We start from the raw sequence: 18177 nt of genomic DNA, 5'->3' as shown, positions 1-18177 counted from the left end.
ATGTGCTCGATCAAAACAGTGACTTTGTGTGGCAGTCATCGTAGGTTTAATGGGTGAGGAAAGGGTGAAGGTGATGGTCGTTGGTCGTGATGTTGGGTGGCTCGTTGGTGGTAGCCGACTGTGGTGGTGATGAGTGGCGGATAGAGGTGGTGATAGGATGGCAGTTGTATGGTTCGTGAAGTTAACGAAATAGATTTTAATAATGGTGATAGTGATGGTACGGTGGTAGTTGTCGAGTGTGGAGGAAAATGGCTCATGTAGGGTGGTGGCGGTTTTTGGTGGACGAGGGTGGTTGCCGGTGGTTTGGGTTCACGACCCCAACAGTAGGAAGTTAATAAAATGTGGTTTGGTGGTTTTAAAGTGGTAATATGGGTGATCAAAGGTGGTTCGACGTGGTGAAGGATAGATGGTGGTGGTAGTCTAATGTTTTTGATGGTTGCCGGAGATTAAGGTTGAAGAGATGGTGGCGATGATTGTGCTCACGATTAAGATGATAACGAAGAATGAAAATATGCTCGTGTATATATATATATATATATATAGATATAAAGAAATTAGATGGTAAGTATTAATTAATATTTAATATTAATAATAAATAATAATATAATATGTAATAGTAATATGTTATAAAGTCTTCAATCAATTAAACGTGGCTTAATCAAGATGAAATAGTAAAGTAGTAGGTACATTGGAATTTTCTGCCGATGATATAACACTGATGGCTATATCGTGTCTATTGCTAAACAGTTCATGTATAAAAGTGTTTCTAAAAATTCCAAATTTTTAGATTAAATATAATTATGTATTCCACTCATTAATTATTTGAAACCTGATCAAAAAGGTTCTGTAATTATTTATTTTGTGTACCAATTAATATGTACGGAGTACAAAAATTTAAACTAAAAGGGTTAAAAAAAAATATTTTTATCGAGCCCATACTTTCTTTAATCAATATGCGGACCAACTTTTATTTAAACCCTCATAGATATATATATATATATATATAGGTCTATATTAAAATCAACGAAACGTAAATCAGGAGTTGCAGATGTTTATAATTTAGATTCGAAATCATTTTTATTCAGTATACACTTTATATATATAAGAATATTTTTAAATAACATATTTTTACTACGTAAATAAATATATTAATTAAATATTTTAAACAGTTAAATTTAATATATCAATATATATATATATATTCAAGTAATATTCATATATATATATATATATATATATATATATATATATATATATATATATATATATATACACACATATCTATTTATAATTATTTGTTCGTGAATCGTCAGGCATGGTCAAAGGGTAACTGATTATCCAAATATAGATTTCAAACTTTCTAGACTCAACATTAAATATTTTGCTTATCGTGTCGAAAATATATAAAGATTAAGGTTTAAATTTGGTCGGAAATTTCCGGGTCGTTACAGTACCCACCCGTTAAAGAAATTTCGTCCCCGAAATTTGATCAAGATCTTCATGACTAACAATAAAAATGTTTTTATGACGAGTATGAATTGATAACTAGAGTTTTATCACCATTTAGCAATAGTGGTATAACAATTCGATTATGTGAAGCGTACGAGTGAAGCTGTCACAAGAGATTGAGATAGAGATTTTACTTTTGACGTAGTCACAGTGAATTTCCAGAATTTAAGGGATTTAAAAGAAAATCTTGAGAATCTAAAAGATTTGATTCTTCGTCGAATAAGGAAATTATGATCTTCTTTGATTTAATGCGCCAATCTGTTTTGATTTCTCTGTCGGATATTTCACTATAAATCCACCTCCTTCTCTCCCTTATTTCCATACCTCACATCTTCTATTCTTTCTTCCTCAATTCATACCTTAAAATATTCCTTGAAATGCTCCATCCCGTTCTGATCCTTGATATACTCTTAATTTTCACATCTGTCATTCTTCTTTTCATCTACCACCAACATAATCTATTTACTTCTACTATACTCTTGTGTTTATAGTGTTTCTAGTTCTCCCGTGTCTCTATATTGCTATCTGCATCGATATACACGGTTTGTAAATTCTGGGTGGTTATTGGGTTCTATATCCTTCATTATTTTTTGGAACTTCATGCTTTCGTTTTCTCCTTCCGACTTCGAGTTAAGCGAGTAATGATCCAAAATTCGTAGGTATAAGATTCGGAATGAACATAGCTAATACTCTTAGAAAGAAATGGTAATGGCACGGTTTTGATTTGTCAAATTACCAGAATATCCTGGAAAAGATAGAATTTATCAAAATGATATATTCCTAATATGTTTGGAGATTGGATAGAATGTAAGAGCCGTGTAACATGGCACATGATGATGGTACTGTGAATCATCACATTCCATTAGAAACTCAACATGACTTACTGTAATATAATGAAGTTGATCAAGTTTCATTATATTATATTAATTCATGCATCAGTTCCCAACACTGCTTCAGAACATTCCTATTTCAAACTCAAAGATTTCAGAATTTAGAAACTAACACAGTTTCTTTTATATTGTAACGCAGATATTACGGAATGATAAATGATTTCAGATAAGGATAGTTGTGAAAATGTCTCCAACAATATGGAGAATATGTATAACGGAAGATATGAAGATATCTTATAATATCTAAGATAAGATGTTGATGAAGAATATCATATGAAAAGGTTTAGAACAAGGAGTAGGGTTCTTACTAACGATTTCAGCAGGCACTGAATCGTTTGGATTCTTTGAAAACAGGTTCAGTTCTTGTGATTTATCTACAGCCTTTTTCATACTTTGCTCAATCCATTTTCCAATTCCAATCGTTCTCTTTTCTTAGCTTTACCACCATACCATTCTTTATCATCAATCTTTTGATTGTTAAAGTCATTTACAGTTTTTGCTGCTTCATCGGCATTTCAAGAACTATTTCATAGTCCATGATGTTTTTCAGAAACTTCACATTCGAAATATGTATTTCTTAGGGATAGACGTTTTCGGTATAACTGGAAGAATTTCTACGAGATTTTCAAAATATTGATTGTGGATTTCGCCAAAGAGATAACGAGTTGCTGGTACGTCTACTGATGATGTTGTGAAATATAAAATGTTCTCCGGTAACAACAGCAAAAGGACAAGGTATAAATATCGAGATTATAATAGGAGTACTCTCACTGAGAAGTCGAAGTGGAGCTGTGACAAAATTAGCTTCCTGAAAAGAAATTGTAGGGTTGTTTTTGCTAATAAATGGCAAAGAATTCAACACGATATGTGTTAAACTATGAATTTGAATTCGAGAGTTTTTCAGGTGCATAAATCTTTTCTTCCGTAGATGAAGTGTGGTTGGTTCATCTTTTCGATCGAGGTGTTTTCAAGAATCATAAAAAGTTGTGAATGCGAGTTGTAATCGTCAAGATACGAATGAAGTTTAAGATAGAATCAAGTGGCAAACTTGAAGTTTAGTTTAATTTCATATGTTATAATCAATATTTTAATTCATTTTACTTGTCCATAGTTAGCAGTCTATTAGTCCGATTGTTCAATGGTCCAATAGTTCAACTGTTCAATATATTCATATATAATTTAATATACATAATTAATACGTATCGTGACACGTGTACCGGTCTCAGTGTCAATCACGACTCAAAGTATATATATATTTTGGAATCAACTCCGACCCTGTATAGCCAACTCCCACCTTCACATATAGAGTGTCTATGGTTGTTCCAAAATATATATAGATGGGTCAATATGATAAATCGAAACCTTGCATACGTGTCCCGTTATTTAAAATGCGTAAAATAAATAAATATATATCATGACCCATTATACAACGTGTTGTCTCAGAATTAATCCGACGTATTGTTGTACATGTGTCCCGACGGTATGTAAAGTGCAGAAATAAAATTGCGAGAATGTAAATTGCAATAAAATAAATGTTAGCCGGGAACAGTTAGCTAGGAACAGTTAGCGTGGATTCCTAACAATATTTCAATTTAGTTAATTCGTCTGTTTCTAACAAATTTTATTTTGTCCAATGTTTTCTTCTTTATGCCACTTGTTGGATTCTGATAGGTCAAAATCCGAATATGAAATTTGAATGAAAATGGTTATTCTGGGGTGAGTGGATACGAATATCGGTGGTTGTAAGTAAGATAATAGATAACCGTTGAATCAGATTCAAGAATGTACAATATAACTTATTAATGTGAATTCTAAATATTCCTCGGGTACTACCCACCCGTTAAAATATTTTCATCATTAATAGTTTGTACGAAGGAATTTTTAATTACTATCTTTATGAAAATATACTTGCATATATATTTTCTTCAGAGATAATCATAGATTTAATAAGTCAATAAGATATTAAACTCATTTGATTTATCGTTAATTCTAGATTACATAATCTCTAAGACTTTAGAAATTACATAATCGTCATACGATACGTAAAGCGAAGATAATCGATGTAGAACGATATATAGAACGAAGATCATACTCGAAGTACAGATATTGAGTCGTGTGATGTTGATATTCGAGATACAGATTGTGATGTTGAGATTTAAGGCGCGGTTGTGTTTGGGGTGATAAAGGTACTGTCGGCGTTGACGATGGTAGTACGGATTATGCTGCTGGTGCTGCTGTTGGTGTTTGTAACCTTCGCACCATATTCTCCAAAACCACTACCCGAGCACGGAGTTCGTTGACTTCTTCTATTATACCGGGATGATTGACGGTTGGAACGAGCGAATGAACAAGATTTGAAATATGGGATAGTATGTAATCATGACGAGATACTCTAGAAATGAGCGAGAAAATGGTGTTTCGAATAGGTTCGCCGGTAAGTGCTTCAGGTTCATCGTTAAGAGGACAATTTGGTGGATGGAATGGATCACCTTCTTCTTGCCTCCAGAAATTTAGTATATTACGAACCCATCCCCAATTCATCCAGAATAGATGATGGGAAATTGGTTGATCCATTCCGGTAACGCTGTTCTCGGAGCTCGAATGGAAATCCATATCGGCGAAGCTATCGAAGTCGGAGGAATTTGAGCTGGATGAAGAATCCATCTTGTATGGTCGGAGAAATGAATTTTTGGTTTGGAATAGATTATAGGAGTTGGGTTTGGTACTCTTCAATACATAATTTACATATGTATATATAATATCAAAATCCCATGAATTACGGAGAATCTTTGAAATACGTCAGGCAATGTCTATAGTAACAGATACGCTAGGATATGAATTTTGTCTATACATTATCGATGCACTAAATGCAGTAAGACGTGTCTAGACTTAAGAATGATAAGCAGGCAGTTCCCTAAGGATGATAAGCAGATGATTTCCGACTAGGATTGATAAGCAAAACTTTTGACAGGCAGACACGGTCAAAGTCCAGACTCACTTAATGTATCCTAACAACTACTAGTTAGACACACTAATGCAAGGCCTGGTTCGCTAAGACCAACGCTCTGATACCAACTGAAAGGATCCGAAACTAATCAACCGGACGTTGTCCATATTGATTACAAACGAATTACAATAGTTGATAACATTGCGAGGTACTTGACCTCTATATGATACATTTTACAAACGTTGCATTTATTTCTCAAGAACAATCTAATGTTACATCAGAAATTGACATGTTCGCCTAACATTTCATAATATCCAGATGACCTAAATTGCCATTTACTTAATAATAATCTCTATAGCACTTCAATGACTCGAATGCAACGTCCTTGAATCATGACTTAAATGGTCCCGAGTAGTATCCTTAATTTGAGCTAATGCACAGCGGAAGACTTAATTCATACCTGAGAATAACATGCTTTAAAACGTCAACATAAAGTTGGTGAGATATATAGGTTTGATGCTAGCAGCGTTATAACAACCATGGACCACAAGATTTCATATGTAAACATTTTAATAAAAATATTCTAAGTGGTTGAGCACTTGATAACCATACTTAACATTCAATCACGTCGCATATTCCCTTTATTATGAAATCTTACTACACCGTACCAAGTGTAGTCACGAAACGAAGTACTGTGCAACCGTTGAATACTGGTCGTCCAGTCCGGTTGGGATTGTCAGGCCCGATAGATCTATCAACAGGATTCACGTTTACAATACCGCTGTAAATAATAGTTACCAAGCTACAGGGAAGTATGCCAGTGGTACAACTCAACGTAGAATATATTTTTCAGTTACTTGTGTCCATAACGTAAAACATAAAATACATGTATTCTCATCCCGAAATACTTAGAGTTTAAAAGTGGGACTATATACTCACCATACTGTATTTTGTAGTAAAAATACATATAACGCCATTGGCAAATTATAAGGTTGGCCTCGGATTCACGAACCTATATTAATTATATATTTATTAACACATATAATGGCAATCAAATAATTACATATATTAATTATATAATATCTATTTATTTAGTGTTGTAGTTTATATAAAATTTATTTCATATTCTGTCTATCTATTATATTTTTATTTTGTATAATTATATATTAATATATATTTATAGGTAATATAAATATGTATAAATTTTTATTTGTTAAATAATAATAATAACAATGAAAATGATAATTTTAATAAAAATGATGGTTTTAAAAATATTAGAATTTTAATAAAATAATATTATTAATAATAATAACAATAATGATAAATAAATAAAAAAAATGATTATACCCTTTTATAAGCTTCCTAAAAAGAATTGCCCGCGACGGGACTCGAACCCGCGACCTCTCAGTAACCCAACACCATCACTTAACCATCCACGCTAATCTGCTATTCTGATTTTAATCCAACCCATATAAATATAACCCGCTGTAATCTCGTCATGTATCATTATCTTTCGTAAAACACAGAATTTGGCAGTTATTGTTATTGATATTAACGGCCCAAAAAGAAGCCCAAGCCAAATAGTCCATAAAATTTCTTAGTTGTACCCACCAAACTAATCCACTAATGTAACCTTAAAAAAAATTCGGTTCAAATAAAACTAGCTCAAAAGTGACTAAAGACATCCATTTTTTTATTTGTTGGGTGAAAGGACACAGGGGAAATAAAAGCACATGGAAACTAGCTGTCAATATTTCTTTCCCTTTTTTTTATACGACCAACAATAGCAATGAACATGGGACCCGCTAGTTTATCTTCTACAAAATTGCAAGACTGCCATCAACTAGTTCATGTTCTTTCTTCTCCATAACCATCCGTACGTTAACCATACAACTTCAAAAATTTGAGATCCCACCTAGTTATGATTCGACTTAAGATTCATACCCATGACACACTCAACGGTTGTTAAACTTCCTTGGTGAATACTTAACGAACGGTTGCTGTAGCAACACACATCGACAAAGAAAAGAAAAAAAAAATTAAATGGCGGTTTGCTATTAAAACAGCCGCAACAATAGAGTTGTTCATGTGCTAGATCAAAACAGTGACTTTGTGTGGCAGTCGTCGTAGGTTTAATGGGTGAGGAAAGGGTGAAGGTGATGGTCATTGGTCGTGATGTTGGGTGGCTCGTTGGTGGTAGCCGACTGTGGTGGTGATGAGTGGCGGATAGAGGTGGTGATAGGATGGCAGTTGTATGGTTCGTGAAGTTAACGAAATAGATTTTAATAATGGTGATAGTGATGGTATGGTGGTAGTTGTCGAGTGTGGAGGAAAATGGCTCATGTAGGGTGGTGGCGGTTTTTGGTGGACGAGGGTGGTTGCCGGTGGTTTGGGTTCACGACCCCAACAGTAGGAAGTTAATAAAATGTGGTTTGGTGGTTTTAAAGTGGTAATATGGGTGATCAAAGGTGGTTCGACGTGGTGAAGGATAGATGGTGGTGGTAGTCTAATGTTTTTGATGGTTGCCGGAGATTAAGGTTGAAGAGATGGTGGCGATGATTGTGCTCACGATTAAGATGATAACGAAGAATGAAAATATGCTCGTGTATATATATATATATATAGATATAAAGAAATTAGATGGTAAGTATTAATTAATATTTAATATTAATAATAAATAATAATATAATATGTAATAGTAATATGTTATAAAGTCTTCAATCAATTAAACGTGGCTTAATCAAGATGAAATAGTAAAGTAGTAGGTACATTGGAATTTTCTGCCGACGATATAACACTGATGGCTATATCGTGTCTATTGCTAAATAGTTCATGTATAAAAGTGTTTCTAAAAATTCCAAATTTTTAGATTAAATATAATTATGTATTCCACTCATTAATTATTTGAAACATGATCAAAAAGGTTCTGTAATTATTTATTTTGTGTACCAATTAATATGTACGGAGTACAAAAATTTAAACTAAAAGGGTTAAAAAAAAATATTTTTATCGAGCCCATACTTTCTTTAATCAATATGCGGACCAACTTTTATTTAAACCCTCATAGATATATATATATATATATAGGTCTATATTAAAATCAACGAAACGTAAATCAGGAGTTGCAGATGTTTATAATTTAGATTCGAAATCATTTTTATTCAGTATACACTTTATATATATAAGAATATTTTTAAATAACATATTTTTACTACGTAAATAAATATATTAATTAAATATTTTAAACAGTTAAATTTAATATATCAATATATATATATATATATATATATATATATTCAAGTAAAATTCATATATATATATATATATATATATATATATATATATATATATATATAATATATATATATATATATATATATATACACACACATATCTATTTATAATTATTTGTTCGTGAATCGTCAGGCATGGTCAAAGGGTAACTGATTATCCAAATATAGATTTCAAACTTTCTAGACTCAACATTAAAGATTTTGCTTATCGTGTCGGAAATATATAAAGATTAAGGTTTAAATTTGGTCGGAAATTTCCGGGTCGTTACACCTGGTAACTAAACTTAATGTATATATAATTTGTACCCTTTGTATAATCATCTTAATAATACACGCAAACCAAAGTGTACGCTTCTCAAATAGCATACGTCCGTTAAAAGGCTAGTGCTCTAGCTCGGACGGGGATATCAAGCCCTATGGATCCATATACTGTTATTCGCGCCCACCAGTCCATATCCTATGTACTGGCAGCTACTAGTTACCAAAGCTAATGGATTTTCGGTTCAAACTCTGTGTAGAATTAAGTATGTACTTGTATCCATTGCGTTTAAAATAAATTGCATGTATTCTCAGCCCAAAAATATATATTGCAAAAGCAATTAAAAAGGGAGCAATGAAACTCACCTTAGCAGCACATAAGGTCATTTACCAAAAAGTGACCAAAACTCGGAATGCAAAATTAACGGTAGATCTCAACCTATAGAACATATGTTGATCAATACATGTCTAATAAGCTAGGTTGGGTCATAGTGTATCACAATCCTAATGCTCGAAATTGACATACAAAAGTTATCAAAAGTCATTTCAAAAAGTTAACCTGACCCAATATGATCTTTTAAAATCTACACTATAGTTTGAATGATCATGGTAATCGAAAATAGTTTAACATTTCACATGGTTTCCCAATTCTTGAATAATTAGACTATAGTTTTATAAAGCTTTAAAATATGATAAAACAGTCAATTTTGACAATTGTTCAACAAATCGAGACGTGCCTTATATAGAAATTCATTTACTCGATTAGTAATATTTGAAAATCCAAATTATCAATCTTATAAACAAGTTGTTTAAATATCAATTGCAGATTCAAAAGCAATTTCAATTAATGTTAATCATAATTCAGTTGTCCATATCTTTTAATTCGTTCATCGAAATTACGCGATCTCTAAATGAAAAGTTATTGATTTTTCGCCAGCTTTTCAAAAACATGTATATCATATACCTTTTACCAGTAGTATATGTATTTAATTAGTGATTCATTATAAACTGTTTAACGACGAAATTTAGTATACAAGCATGCATAAACATATATACTCGAGCACTAGACATGGATACACTATTAATTTATAAAAGATAAAATATAAATGCTTACGTATCAATATTGTGATTCAATATTTCAGAAAAGTACGTAGACGCAAAGAAGATGATAAACACTAGTTTGACTTACGAGCAATACCCTCGAACAATACCCATAACCTCCTTAGTAGTAACCCATAGTTTCCTTAGCTCTATCCCGCTTGAAAACCCATTTTGAAAGTGACACGCTCATGACCTCGTCGTAGTATTTTAAGTGATATAATTAATAATAATAATAATACTATTAATAATAATAATAATAATAATAATAATAATAATAATAATAATAATAATAATAATAATAATAATAATAATAATAATTTAAATAAATAAATAACTTATGGAGTAATATATGTGTAAATAAACTCGAGCAGAAACTGGCCTTTTATAGGCAACTTTTTGGAATCTGATGCCCATGCGATCGCATGGGTTTTTAGTGTATTTTCCATGCGATCGCATGGCCGCCTAATCCAGCTCAAAACGACATATTATTATATAATATATATAATATATATAATTTAAATAATTAATTATATATTATATTAAATTCATGTGCATAGTTGACTTGTAATTTTCGTTCCGATGACTCATACGTTGTCACTCGACTTATGTCCCGGTTCCGATTTCTCGAACGCATTTTCGTACGCTTAGAAAACTCGCAATTTACGTTTTGTGACTCGTACCTTTGTCAAAATAGAGTCTTAAATTATCAATAAACTATATCATTCAAAGTGTATCTTAAACTTTCGAGTGTTTTGGTCATTTACTTCTATAAATCATTATCTCGCTATTTGTTAATATATATATAATAACAAATCGTTTTATGATTAAGTTAATATATATTTTCAACATTCATAAACACGTTTTAAATATACGTCGCAAGTTATTCACATAATTAATATTCCAACTTATCATATATATTCAAATAAATATTTAAACCAATAAGTTTAATGTACGGTATCAAACAATTAATACATTGTTACGTTTTCAAGTTATAGTATATATATGTATCTATATACATATAATTGTTCGTGAATCGTCAAGAACAACCGAAAGGTATTTGAATATATGAAAGTAGTTCAAAAATTTTGAGATTCAGTTTTACAGACTTTGCTTATCGTGTCGAAAATGTTAATCATACAAAGATTAAGTTTAAATTTGGTCAGAAATTTCCGGGTCATCACAGTACCTACCCGTTAAAGAAATTTCGTCCCGAAATTTGAGTGAGGTCATCATTGAAATGTCCCGTTCTTATTGATTAAAAACGTTCCATATTAATTGATTTCGTTGCGAGGTTTTGACCTCTATATGAGACGTTTTTCAAAGACTGCATTCATTTTTAAAACAAACCATAACCTTTATTTCATAAATAAAGGTTTAAAAAGCTTTACGTAGATTATCAAATAATGATAATCTAAAATATCCTGTTTACACACGACCATTACATAATGGTTTACAATACAAATATGTTACATCGAAATCAGTTTCTTGAATGCAGTTTTTACACAATATCATACAAACATGGACTCCAAATCTTGTCCTTATTTTAGTATGCAACAGCGGAAGCTCTTAGTATTCACCTGAGAATAAACATGCTTTAAATGTCAACAAAAATGTTGGTGAGTTATAGGTTTAACCTATATATATCAAATCGTAACAATAGACCACAAGATTTCATATTTCAATACACATCCCATACATAGAGATAAAAATTATTCATATGGTGAACACCTGGTAACCGACATTAACAAGATGCATATATAAGAATATCCCCATCATTCCAGGACACCCTTCGGATATGAAATAAATTTCGAAGTACTAAAGCATCCGGTACTTTGGATGGGGTTTATTAGGCCCAATGGATCTATCTTTAGGATTCGCGTCAATTAGGGTGTCTGTTCCCTAATTCTTAGATTACCAGACTTAATAAAAAGGGGCATATTCGATTTCGATAATTCAACCATAGAATGTAGTTTCACGTACTTGTGTCTATTTTGTAAATCATTTATAAAACCTGCATGTATTCTCATCCCAAAAATATTAGATTTTAAAAGTGGGACTATAACTCACTTTCACAGATTTTTACTTCGTCGGGAAGTAAGACTTGGCCACTGGTTGATTCACGAACCTATAACAATACATACATATATATCAAAGTATGTTCAAAATATATTTACAACACTTTTAATATATTTTGATGTTTTAAGTTTATTAAGGCAGCTGTCCTCGTTAGTAACGTACAACTAGTTGTCCACAGTTAGATGTACAGAAATAAACCGATAAATATTATCTTGAATCAATCCACGACCCAGTGTATACGTATCTCAGTATTGATCACAACTCAAACTATATATATTTTGAAATCAACCTCAACCCTGTATAGCTAACTCCAACATTCACATATATAGTGTCTATGGTTGTTCCGAAATATATATAGATGTGTCGACATGATAGGTCGAAACATTGTATACATGTCTATGGTATCTCAAGATTACATAATATACAATACAAGTTGATTAAATTCTGGTTGGAATAGATTTGTTACCAATTTTCACGTAGCTAAAATGAGAAAAATTATCCAATCTTGTTTTACCCATAACTTCTTCATTTTAAATCCGTTTTGAGTGAATCAAATTACTATGGTTTCATATTGAACTCTATTTTATGAATCTAAACAGAAAATTATAGGTTTATAGTCGGAAAAATAAGTTACAAGTCGTTTTTGTAAAGGTAGTCATTTCAGTCAAAAGAACGACGTCTAGATGACCATTTTAGAAAACATACTTCCACTTTGAGTTTAACCATAATTTTTGGATATAGTTTCATGTTCATAATAAAAATAATTTTCCCAAAATAACAACTTTTAAATCAAAGTTTATCATAGTTTTTAATTAACTAACCCAAAACAGCCCGCGGTGTTACTACGACGGCGTAAATCCGGTTTTACGGTGTTTTTCGTGTTTCCAGGTTTTAAATCATTAAGTTAACATATCATATAGATATACAACATGTGTTTAGTTGATTTTAAAAGTCAAGTTAGAAGGATTAACTTTTATTTGCGAACAAGTTTAGAATTAACTAAAATATGTTTTAGTGATTACAAGTTTAAACCTTCGAATAAGATAGCTTTATATGTATGAATTGAATGATGTTATGAACATCATTACTACCTCAAGTTCCTTGGATAAACCTACTGGAAATGAGAAAAATAGATCTAGCTTCAAAGGATCCTTGGATGGCTTGAAAGTTCTTGAAGCAGAATCATGACACGAAAACAATTTCAAGTAAGATTTTCACTCGAAATAAGATTGTTATAGTTATAGAAATTGAATTAAAGTTTGAAAATGATTATTACCTTGTATTATAAAGATAACCTACTGTAAGTAACAAAGGTTTCTTGATCTTGGATGATTACTTGGAATGAATTTAGAAAACTTGGAAGTAAACTTGCAATCTTGGAAGTATTCTTGATTTTATGAAACTATAACTTTTGGAATTTATGAAGAACACTTAGAACTTGAAGATAGAACTTGAGAGAGATCAATTAGATGAAGAAAATTGAAGAATAAAAGTGTTTGTAGGTGTTTTCGGTCATTGGTGTATGGATTATATATAAAGGATATGTAATTTTGTTTTCATGTAAATAAGTCATGAATGATTACTCATATTTTTGTAATTTTATGAGATATTTCATGCTAGTTGCCAAATGATGGTTCCCACATGTGTTAGGTGACTCACATGGGCTTCTAAGAGCTGATCATTGGAGTGTATATACCAATAGTACATACATCTAAAAGCTGTGTATTGTACGAGTACGAATACGGGTGCATACGAGTAGAATTGTTGATGAAACTGAACGAGGATGTAATTGTAAGCATTTTTGTTAAGTAGAAGTATTTTGATAAGTGTCTTGAAGTCTTTCAAAAGTGTATGAATACATATTAAAACACTACATGTATATACATTTTAACTGAGTCGTTAAGTCATCGTTAGTCGTTACATGTAAATGTTGTTTTGAAACCTTTAGGTTAACGATCTTGTTGAATGTTGTTAACCCATTGTTTATTATAAAAAATGAGATGTTAAATTGTTATATTATCATGATATTATGATATATAATATATCTTAGTATGATATATATACAGTTAAATGTCGTTACAACGATAATCGTTACATATATGTCTCGTTTCGAAATCATTAAGTTAGTAGTCTTATTTTTACATATGTATTTCATTGTTAATACACTTAATAATATATTTACTTATCATTTAACATAATTAACCAAGTGTATCAATATCTTAATATGATTCATATGTACCTAGTAAGACGTTGTTATAACGATAATCGTTATATATATCTTTTTCGAGTTTCTTAAATTAATAGTCTCATTTTTATGTATATAACTCATTGTTAAAATACCTAATGAGATACATACTTATAATAAAATCATTTTAACTATATATATAACCATATATATGTCATCGTATAGTTTTTACAAGTTTTAACATTCGCGAATCACCGGTCAACTTGGGTGGTCAATTGTCTATATGAAACCTATTTCAATTAATCAAGTCTTAACAAGTTTGATTGCTTAACATGTTGGAAACACTTAATCATGTAAATAAAAATTTCATTTAATATATATATAAACATGGAAAAGTTCGGGTCACTACAGTACCTACCCGTTAAATAAATTTCGTCCCGAAATTTTAAGCAGTTGGAGATGTTAACGTATCTTCTGGAAATAAATGCGGGTATTTCTTATTCATCTGATTTTCACGCTCCCAGGTGAACTCGGGTCCTCTACGAGCATTCCATCGAACCTTAACAATCGGTATCTTGTTTTGTTTAAGTCTCTTAACCTCACGATCCATTATTTCGACGGGTTCTTCAATGAATTGAAGTTTTTCATTGATTTGGATTTCGTCCAATGGAATAGTGAGATCTTCTTAAGCAAAACATTTCTTCAAATTTGAGACGTGGAAAGTGTTATGTACAGCCGCGAGTTGTTGAGGTAGCTCCAGTTGGTAAGCTACTGGTCCGACACGATCTATAATCTTGAATGGTCCAATGTACCTTGGATTTAGTTTCCCCCGTTTACCAAATCGAACAACGCCTTTCCAAGGTGAAACCTTAAGCATGACCATTTCTCCAATTTCAAACTCTATATCTTTTCTTTTACTGTCCGCGTAGCTCTTTTGTCGACTCTGGGCGGTTTTCAATCTTTGTTGAATTTGGATGATTTTCTCGGTAGTTTCTTGTATTATCTCCGGACCCGTAATCTATCTATCCCCCACTTCACTCCAACAAATCGGAGACCTGCACTTTCTACCATAAAGTGCTTCAAACGGCGCCATCTCAATGCTTGAATGGTAGCTGTTGTTGCAGGAAAATTCTGCTAACGATAGATGTCGATCCCAACTGTTTCTGAAATCAATAACACAAGCTTGTAGCATGTCTTCAAGCGTTTGTATCGTCCTTTCGCTCTGCCTATCAGTTTGTGGATGATAGGCAGTACTCATGTCTAGACGAGTTCCCAATGCTTGCTGTAATGTCTGCCAGAATCTTGAAATAAATCTGCCATCCCTATCAGAGATAATAGAGATTGGTATTCCATGTCTGGAGACGACTTCCTTCAAATACAGTCGTGCTAACTTCTCCATCTTGTCATCTTCTCTTATTGGCAGGAAGTATGCTGACTTGGTGAGACGATCAACTATTACCCAAATAGTATCATAACCACTTGCAGTCCTTGGCAATTTAGTAATGAAATCCATGGTAATGTTTTCCCATTTCCATTCCGGGATTTCAGGTTGTTGTAGTAGACCTGATGGTTTCTGATGTTCAGCTTTGACCTTAGAACACGTCAAACATTCTCCTACATATTTAGCAATATCGGCTTTCATACCTGGCCACCAAAAATGTTTCTTAAGATCCTTGTACATCTTCCCCGTTCCAGGATGTATTGAGTATCTGGTTTTATGAGCTTCTCTAAGTACCATTTCTCTCATATCTCCAAATTTTGGTACCCAAATTCTTTCAGCCCTTTACCGGGTTCCGTCTTCCCGAATATTAAGATGCTTCTCCGATCCTTTGAGTATTTCATCCTTTAAATTTCCCTCTTTTAAAACTCCTTGTTGCGCCTCCTTTATTTGAGTAGTAAGGTTAGTGTGAATCATTATATTCATAGATTTTACTCGAATGGGTTCTCTGTCCTTTCTGCTCAAGGCGTCGGCTACCACATTTGCCTTCCCCGGGTGGTAACGAATCTCAAAGTCGTAATCATTCAACAATTCAATCCACCTACGCTGCCTCATATTCAGTTGTTTCTGATTAAATATGTGTTGAAGACTTTTGTGGTCGGTATATATAATACTTTTGACCCCATATAAGTAGTGCCTCCAAGTCTTTAATGCAAAAAACAACCGCGCCTAATTCCAAATCATGCGTCGTATAATTTTGCTCGTGAATCTTCAATTGTCTAGACGCATAAGCAATCACCTTCGTCTTTGCATTAATACACAACCGAGACCTTGCTTTGATGCGTCACAATAAATCACAAAATCATCATTCCCTTCAGGCAATGACAATATAGGTGCCGTAGTTAGCTTTTTCTTTAATAACTGAAACGCCTTCTCTTGTTCATCCTTCCATTCAAATTTCTTCCCTTTATGCGTTAATGCAGTCAAGAGTTTTGCTATTTTGGAGAAATCTTGGATGAATCTTCTGTAGTAACCAGCCAATCCTAAAAATTGACGTATATGCTTTGGATTTTTTGGGGTTTCCCACTTTTCAACGGTTTCGATCTTTGCCGGGTCCACCTGGATACCTTCTTTGTTCACTATGTGACCGAGGAATTGAACTTCTTCCAACCAAAATTCACACTTTGAAATGTGATGACTCGGAAAATTTCGACTAATTTAAACCAATTCTCTATACGATTTATTATTTTGGCACGTTAAACAAAGTCTGTTAGATTGAGTCTCAAAATTTTAGAACTGTTCATATATACAATTACCTTTGACTACTCTCGACGATTCATGAACAATTATATGTATGTATATATGTATATGTACAAGTAAAAAACGACTTTCCTACAGTAAAACACTATTTGCTACAGTGAAATCATACTTTGCTACAGTGCTACAGTAAAATTGACTTTGCTACAGTGAATTGCTACAGTAAAATTGACTTGCTACAGTGAATTGCTACAGTAGCACTATTTGATGTCGACAAACTAGAAACAAAACGCCGTGCGATCGCATGGCAAAAACACTGAAAACTCATGCGATCGCATGAGCTACAGTAAATGAAAAAGTATTATAAATACGCCAGTTTGTTCGACGAGTTACTCACCCCAATTTCTTTTCTTCCTTCTGTAAACGATAAGATATTTATAATTTTAATATTATAATTTAAGTTTAATAATAATAAGGTATTTACGAGGGTATTTTAATTCGGGTTTCAAACCGTTTCAAGCTAAGGTAATATTGGGTATTGTTCGGGGTATTGTTCTAGAATCCAAGGCCAACCATACAGTCGTCTACCATCATTACGTCTACGCTATTTCCCTACAATATTGAATCACAATATTGAACTGTGAGTTATAGTCTCCCTTTTTAAATACTTTAAATATTTTTGGGCTGAGAATACATGCAATTTATTTTAAACGCGATAAGACACAAGTACATACTAAATTCTACACTGAGTTAAACCGAAAATCCCTTAGCTTTGGTAACTAGTAGCTGCCAGTACATAGGATATGGACTGGTGGGCGCGAATAATTGTATATGGATCCATAGGGCTTGACATCCCCGTCCGAGCTAGAGCGCTAGCCTTTTAACGGACGTATGTTATTTGAGTTTAAGACACGTTGGTTTGCGTGTATTAAAACGAATGGGGTAATTATCACTATAGCGTTAAGTTTAGTTGCCAGGGTGCTCTGTTACGTAGAATCTATTAACTTTTGATGAAATCTTGTGGTCTATCTTTATATATGTTTATGACTCGAGCAATTAAACCTATAACTCACCAACATTCGTGTTGACTTTTTAGCATGTTTTATTCTCAGGTTCTTAGAATGCTTCCGCTGTGATGTGCTTGTTGCCTGCATGGAGTCTCTCATGCTTTGTACAAAGTTTATTGCATTCAAAATAAAACTGCGTTGTGTAATAAATAATTG

This window comes from Rutidosis leptorrhynchoides, chromosome 4 (assembly GCF_046630445.1).
Source record: "Rutidosis leptorrhynchoides isolate AG116_Rl617_1_P2 chromosome 4, CSIRO_AGI_Rlap_v1, whole genome shotgun sequence".
NCBI classification, from domain to species: domain Eukaryota; kingdom Viridiplantae; phylum Streptophyta; class Magnoliopsida; order Asterales; family Asteraceae; genus Rutidosis; species Rutidosis leptorrhynchoides.
Note: the sequence above shows the minus strand (reverse complement) of the source record.